At 41.0% G+C, this 6,429-nt stretch overlaps 1 non-coding gene across 1 annotated transcript; it reads right to left on the reverse strand.

Annotated features, from left to right (window-relative positions):
- Positions 1-6,119: 6,119 nt before the first annotated feature.
- Positions 6,120-6,193, reverse strand: Trnan-guu (transfer RNA asparagine (anticodon GUU)). The gene has a single exon. It is a non-coding gene; the product is annotated as a tRNA-Asn (tRNA).
- Positions 6,194-6,429: the final 236 nt, after the last annotated feature.

Genomic DNA, 6,429 nt, shown 5'->3' on the forward strand with positions numbered 1-6,429 from the left:
CTTACTCTCTGTAAAATTTCGTTATGCATGTGCGATCTCCCACGTGGGAGACGTCCCCTCGGTCGCACTCGCGCCTGCAGTATGTGTCCGTTACAGCGGCCGACAAGTCGCGACACTGGGAGCTGCTAAGGCAGCAATCTATGACGCTTCGGAGCTTCTTAACACTATTCCTTTAAAATACGAGTAATATTCTGCCCAGTGACTGGGTCGTGCCACTACAACTGGCTGTGCAGTGTGCAGAGAAGCGCCATCTTGCACAAAAATGATTCTACCTACACATACACACTCTTGAAAGGGTTGGAAAGACGTTGGTCCTCAGCTTTTACCATTGATGGTATAGATAATAGAAGCCGCAGAATCCATCTCCTCGAAAAAAAATATGGTCTTACGACAAAAGATGCTGCCATTTGCGTTGACAATTCTGGAAATAGGCTTCGTCTCTCCACGGAATGTTCCATGGCTATTCACTGTACAGTTACACACAAGCAATAAATTCTAGAGGAAATTTTTGTCCCACTGCCAAGTCAGCATGAAACAACTTTTGAAATGGATAATTTTATATTGATAGCAATTTACGATGTGTCGTAGAATTTTATGCTGATAATGATAGCATTTCCACATTCTAGCGTTATCAGCCATTATTTCCGTCCAGCCTGCCTGCCCATATCGCCTCTTCTTAATCTGTGAAATATGCTGTGTGCAGTGCCCCAATCACAAACGTAGCTGAACTGAGGGCACGCATTGTGCAACGCATTCTGAATGTGACTTATGAGACACTCTGTTGTGGAATATGCTGTTTCTAGATTCCAACTTGCGGCAGCACAAGGTGAACAGCATACTGATCATATGTCATGCCAGACGCATGAGATTTAAAAAGCGATTACGTTGTTGCTTTTTATGCGGTTTTTGGCCTAAGGACTATTGAAAACAGATTTTTTCCACCTGATGTGGTACGATCTTGCAACGGTGTATGCGCTTAATAAATGACAGTGCCACAACTGCTGAATTCTAACTCGTGTGGTCACACACATCACACGACACGATTGGCATAATGTGCGACTCACAGCATAGCTCCCGTATTGCATTTCACCTGTCACTGTAGCCGAACCCATTTATGTTAGGACGCTCTAGTGGGTAATTTTTTAATTAAACTTTTTTTGTTTTCGTAACGTTCCCCCTTTCTTCGGTGATATTCGGTTCAAATTTGGCGTTATACTGAGCTGCAATTCTTTGTTTACAGCGTTTTGGAGCTGGATCTTTAATTGTAACCACCCTGTACGAGACTATCATCGACCTTTATTTTGTGAGTGCATCCTTATGTACTGTCAGAAACGTGTGCCTCAACAGCAAATATTTTCAGTGAGGCTCTTAGCAAAAGGTTTTGCAAACTTAATTTCAGTTATTTGCTTCCCATAAAATCATTCTATATAATACTTCTGTATAACACTAATGCTTCTATTTAATTCTCTTCTGATAACCTGTAAATATTATTTGATAATGAACCCGATTTAGGCTTCTGATGTCAGCGTTAGGTGACAATGGAATTTCGCAGTGATATGTAAAGTCACGTGCGACGAACAAATGTTACTGGTAAAGATATAGCTCATACATGAAATGATGATATAAAGAGTATTAACCAAGGAAAGTACTACTTTTTACGTTGTATGCAAATGAAACATAAAGTTAAATTTGCTGTTGTTAACTATCATTTGTACTACATTTAACACGAGCGAAAAGAAATTGTATTTTGTCATTCTGTGTCAAAAGTTTCTTTCTTTCAAGTATTTCTCGTCGCATCATCGTCCTGTTTTTATGAGTAATATGTAAAACATGACAATCTATATCGCATAGGATTTTCTGTTTAAAAAAAAAGTCAACAGACATTGAATTTGTCTTCCCTAGTCTCCAGCTTCTCTCGTTTTCCCGTTTCTTAATTTCCACAGCTATGCGCTACTGACTGACATACACTTTCACAAACTGACTACAGGGGATTTTATACGTACCAGTCTGTACCACAGGTGTCATTGTGACCTTGGTTTTGAATAATAATTTAGCTACAATGTTATTATTGTAAAGTACAGGTCTGCAGTTGCGTTACTGTTTTTTCATAACTATCTAAAATATTTACACCAGTTTTTCGAGTTTTTGGCTACTTCCAATTAGCCAAGCTAACAGAAGTGACGTTATTTTGGGTATTTTCCTTTTCCGTAGAATGTTGTGAATCAGGTCAGAGCCATATCCATTATTGAAAGCAATGAGATTCATTGCCTGCAATTTCTACATCAGTTTTTCTAATTTCGGTTGATTCCTGTTGGCCAAACGTCAGAAGTATTGTTATTTTATGTATTTTCCTTTTTCGTAGAATGTTATGAATCAGGTCAGAGCTCTATCCATTACTGAAAACGATGAGTCTGATTGCCTATAATTTAGTTTGAAATGGAGGAATACTTTAAGCTCATCTAGTTTCCCGTCACTGTCTCAAAAAGTAACGTAGAAATAGTGAAAAACAGAGGACCAAAATTTACAAGGTTCACAGACACTCATGACACACACTCTGCTCTTAAATGACATTGTGGAGATATCGTCACTGACTATAAAAGTAAAGTAACTCTCGTCGAGAACGGCGGCCGTCATGAGTTGCCTGCCAGTTATTTCCTTCTCTCACGTCAGATGAATGTCGGGACTGGGTATCAGCGACTGCCTGGTTTAATCGGGGCAATGGCGGATTTCCTTCATCATCATCATCTTAGTGCTCCAGTGAAATGGATATCGACAGAAAGTTGTAAACTTAAACTTATGTCCTGATATGTCTTTATGAAATGAGTACTTGCGTTTTGTCGTGGTACATCCCCGCACGTTTGTTTTCTGAATAGCTGGATGTGTCATCCGTTTTAATGCACAACGGAAAGCGGTGTGTACCTCCAGAGCTACATCTGATAACGAGCGGTATTCCAAGAAGGCACGCACACGTCGTTAGGCGGGATTTCTCGCCTTTGTTCAGCGAGCGCGGAACGACCCAGCTTCGCAGTCTGCCGATACCGACGTGGTTCCTCTTATATTGCTGCCTTCAACGAGTATTGGTCTCTAGAGGGCAATGAAAATCACACTTATTTTTTGGCAAATTTAAGTGGCACGAGAGTCCGCTCACAACTGTCTATAGGGTATTCCACTGAAGTTTCGATATTTTTACTATTTTCAAACACAATCAGTTCTTGCCCACGGATAATATTATTGAAGTTATAAATTATGGATACTGTGAAGTATTGCACACCATTTAACAAATTCGGAAGACCTTACGCGCGAAACCATAAACACAACACACATAGTTAGTCACCCTTGACCTCTCGAACGCATACCACAAGAGGTGAAACGCCAGTGTAACTAATGCAAAAGTGTGCTGCAGCCGGCCGGTGTGGCCGTGTGGTTCTAGGCGCCTCAGTCTGGAACCGCGTGACCGCTACGGTCGCAGGTTCGAATCGTGCCTCGGGCATGGATGTGTGTGATGTCCTTGGGTTAGTTAGGTTTAAGTAGTTCTATGTTTTAGGGGACTGATGACCACAGATGTTAAGTCCCATACTGCTCAGAGCCATTTGAACTATTTTTCTTTGGTAAGACCCTATAAAACGTATGGCTCTTCAACACAGATTAAGAGAGGAATCTACGTTTCTGAGTGCAACAGGTTTGTTGATTGAAGAAATTTGGAATGTGATAGCTGGATCGACAGCAAATGCCATACTTCTTGCTTTCATTGAAATTTTGGATTTACTTAATGTATCTTTGTGTTCCCAACAGATAGGTAATATCAGGTTACCTTCCATTCAGAAGGTTGTTGTATGCAGTGATTACTATACTGAATTGTAAATAACAGATTTCAACTATCAGCTGTCCTTTTTAAATTTTATTGGCGGATCTAGATTTCAGCTAGAAACTAGTCATTCTCAATGCACTATCATTTTTGATCAATGCATGTCATGCCTGTTGGTCGGGCTTTATCCACAGTTCATTGAATTGATAGTTAATGAAGAGCCGCTCCAGTTTGCTTTTTTAAAAACGTATATTAAGTTTACACGTCCGGTTTGGGCCTTTATATTAGACCTTAATCAAGCATATCTGAAACGGCCAGATGTTAATAGAAATTGTACTGACAGGCGGACAATTTCTATTAACATCTGTCAGTACAATTTCTTTGTTTTCTTCTTCTGATCCCGGCGGAGGTTCGATTCCTCCCTCGGGCATGGGTGTGTGTGTTTGTCCTTAGGATAATTTAGGTTAAGTAGTGTGTAAGCTTAGGGACTGATGACCTTAGCGTTTAAGTCCCATAAGATTTCACACACATTTGAACATTTTTTTCTTCTTTTGGAACGGGGCTCAGAAATGGCACACGTGAAACTTCTTGTAAAAGTTATTTAATACATCAACCTGCATGCGGAGTGGATGTCGCTACTCTTTCTCGCATGTTTCTGTCATTGAACCTTGCAGGCACTGTGAAGCCTGCGTCTTCGGAAGCTGTCAGCTCATCTACAATCAAACTCCGAATAGTACTTATCAGCTCAACATCTGAAATTCTGAAAGCTTCGATATTTTCTGTGGATTATATAGGAAAATATCACAGGCCTCAAACACTCTGCAAGCATTTGATAGAGTAGCAGGTTTCTGCCATGCTTCCTTTAACTGAGGTCCGAACGGAAATCGTGAAACTTTTCTATCAGCATGAGATTGCTTCCAAATTTTCGTCGCTCAGTAGAAAATGCCAAGGCTTGATTACACACCAATCCAGAGGCTGCTTCGAGTGAGGTGGCGGGCAGGGCAAATCAATAAGACATCTCGGTTACTACTCAGTTACATGTTATGTAGGTCAGTGTCGTGATATGAGCGGCTATCCAGAGTCAGTAGCCACACGTAAATTCGAATCATTTTCTGCTTTAAGAAAAAAGTTAAAATTCGATGTATAGCTGAAATCGTACCCCAAATACAATGCGGCATCTTCCCCAACTATTAGGGAGAGACGCCTAGTTGTTTCAAATGACCAAATATGGCCCAGAACGTCGGTTGCTGGTGGCAATGAAACTCCGAAACTCAACCTACAGTCTACATTAATAGCTATTCTAAATTTTCAAACATACGAACATTCAAGTTTTGACATTCCTTTGTAGTAACTTCAGCACTGTGAAAGATACTCTTTTCGAAGTTTAACACCACGACCACTCGAGCAGCGGTGCTAGTTTTAACTTTCCCTCTGCGCAATTGACTCTTTGATTACGTAATCCAATGCGTGGCGTCCTGTGCTGTCCGAATGTGGTACTACAAGAAATCAGCCATGATGCCCCGATCCACTCTAGACGCAAGTAAGTAACAACACTGATACAGTAGAAACACTTAAAGACAATAAAAACTACTGTCGAAGCAGGAATTAATTTGATAATTTGCGGTTTCACACTTCCTCAGCCACGCAGAATCTATGTAGACCACACTCTAAAAATTTTACGTCCACAGTTTTTTTTACGGCTACAATATATTTGAAGAACGAAATAATTCCTTTGTTTCGCATTGTTCAGCGCTGGCTAGGCTCTAAAAATTTTACGTCCATAATTTTTTTTTACGGCTACAATATATTTGAAGAACGAAATAATTCCTTTGTTTCGCATTGTTCAGCGCTGGCTAGGCTCTAAAAATTTTACGTCCATAATTTTTTTTTACGGCTACAATATATTTGAAGAACGAAATAATTCCTTTGTTTCGCATTGTTCAGCGCTGACTAAGCTGCACACCGCTCGGTCAACAACGGCCTACTGCAGACCGACACTTTAGCGACGCCAAATGCAGATCGACATCGAGAGAGAGGCCCTGTCATATGGCACTCGCAGTGTATACGCTGAAATGAAATGTAAATAATACGTATTTTGTAGTGGGCGACGCTCTACTGCAGTGTCACACATGCCGAATGAGTAGGAAAACAGTAGAACGTCTGCGTAGGGCCATGATTTTACCTCCAGTGTCACGTGGCTGAATGTGTATAAGGCTCTGTGGCATCATTCAAACACAGCCAAATTGTCACACTAGCTGTGTATCTCTATCAAAGTCGACATATGTCCTCTCCTCGGTGGCGATTAAAACGGTTTCGCCCCCAGGTGGGCTCGAACCACCAACCTTTCGGTTAACAGCCGAACGCGTTAGGCGATTGCGCCACGGAGGCCTTGACTTTCGTTCACTTCTGCTCTGTTTATCAAAGCAACTCGTATACTTTCTGCAGGCATCTCGCAGAATGGTAGCATCTGCATTCTATGGGAAACCTGCTATCTCAAGCAGAAATATGTGTGCAACACTCACTACCCATGGAATAAAGACAAGAAGCCTAGGGTTCGGTCCATTTTCGTTTCCTAGAAGATAAAACTAATGATCACCAAAAATATAAATGTGATATGGACATCT

Source organism: Schistocerca gregaria, chromosome 2 (genome assembly GCF_023897955.1).
Source record: "Schistocerca gregaria isolate iqSchGreg1 chromosome 2, iqSchGreg1.2, whole genome shotgun sequence".
NCBI classification, from domain to species: Eukaryota; Metazoa; Arthropoda; class Insecta; order Orthoptera; family Acrididae; genus Schistocerca; species Schistocerca gregaria.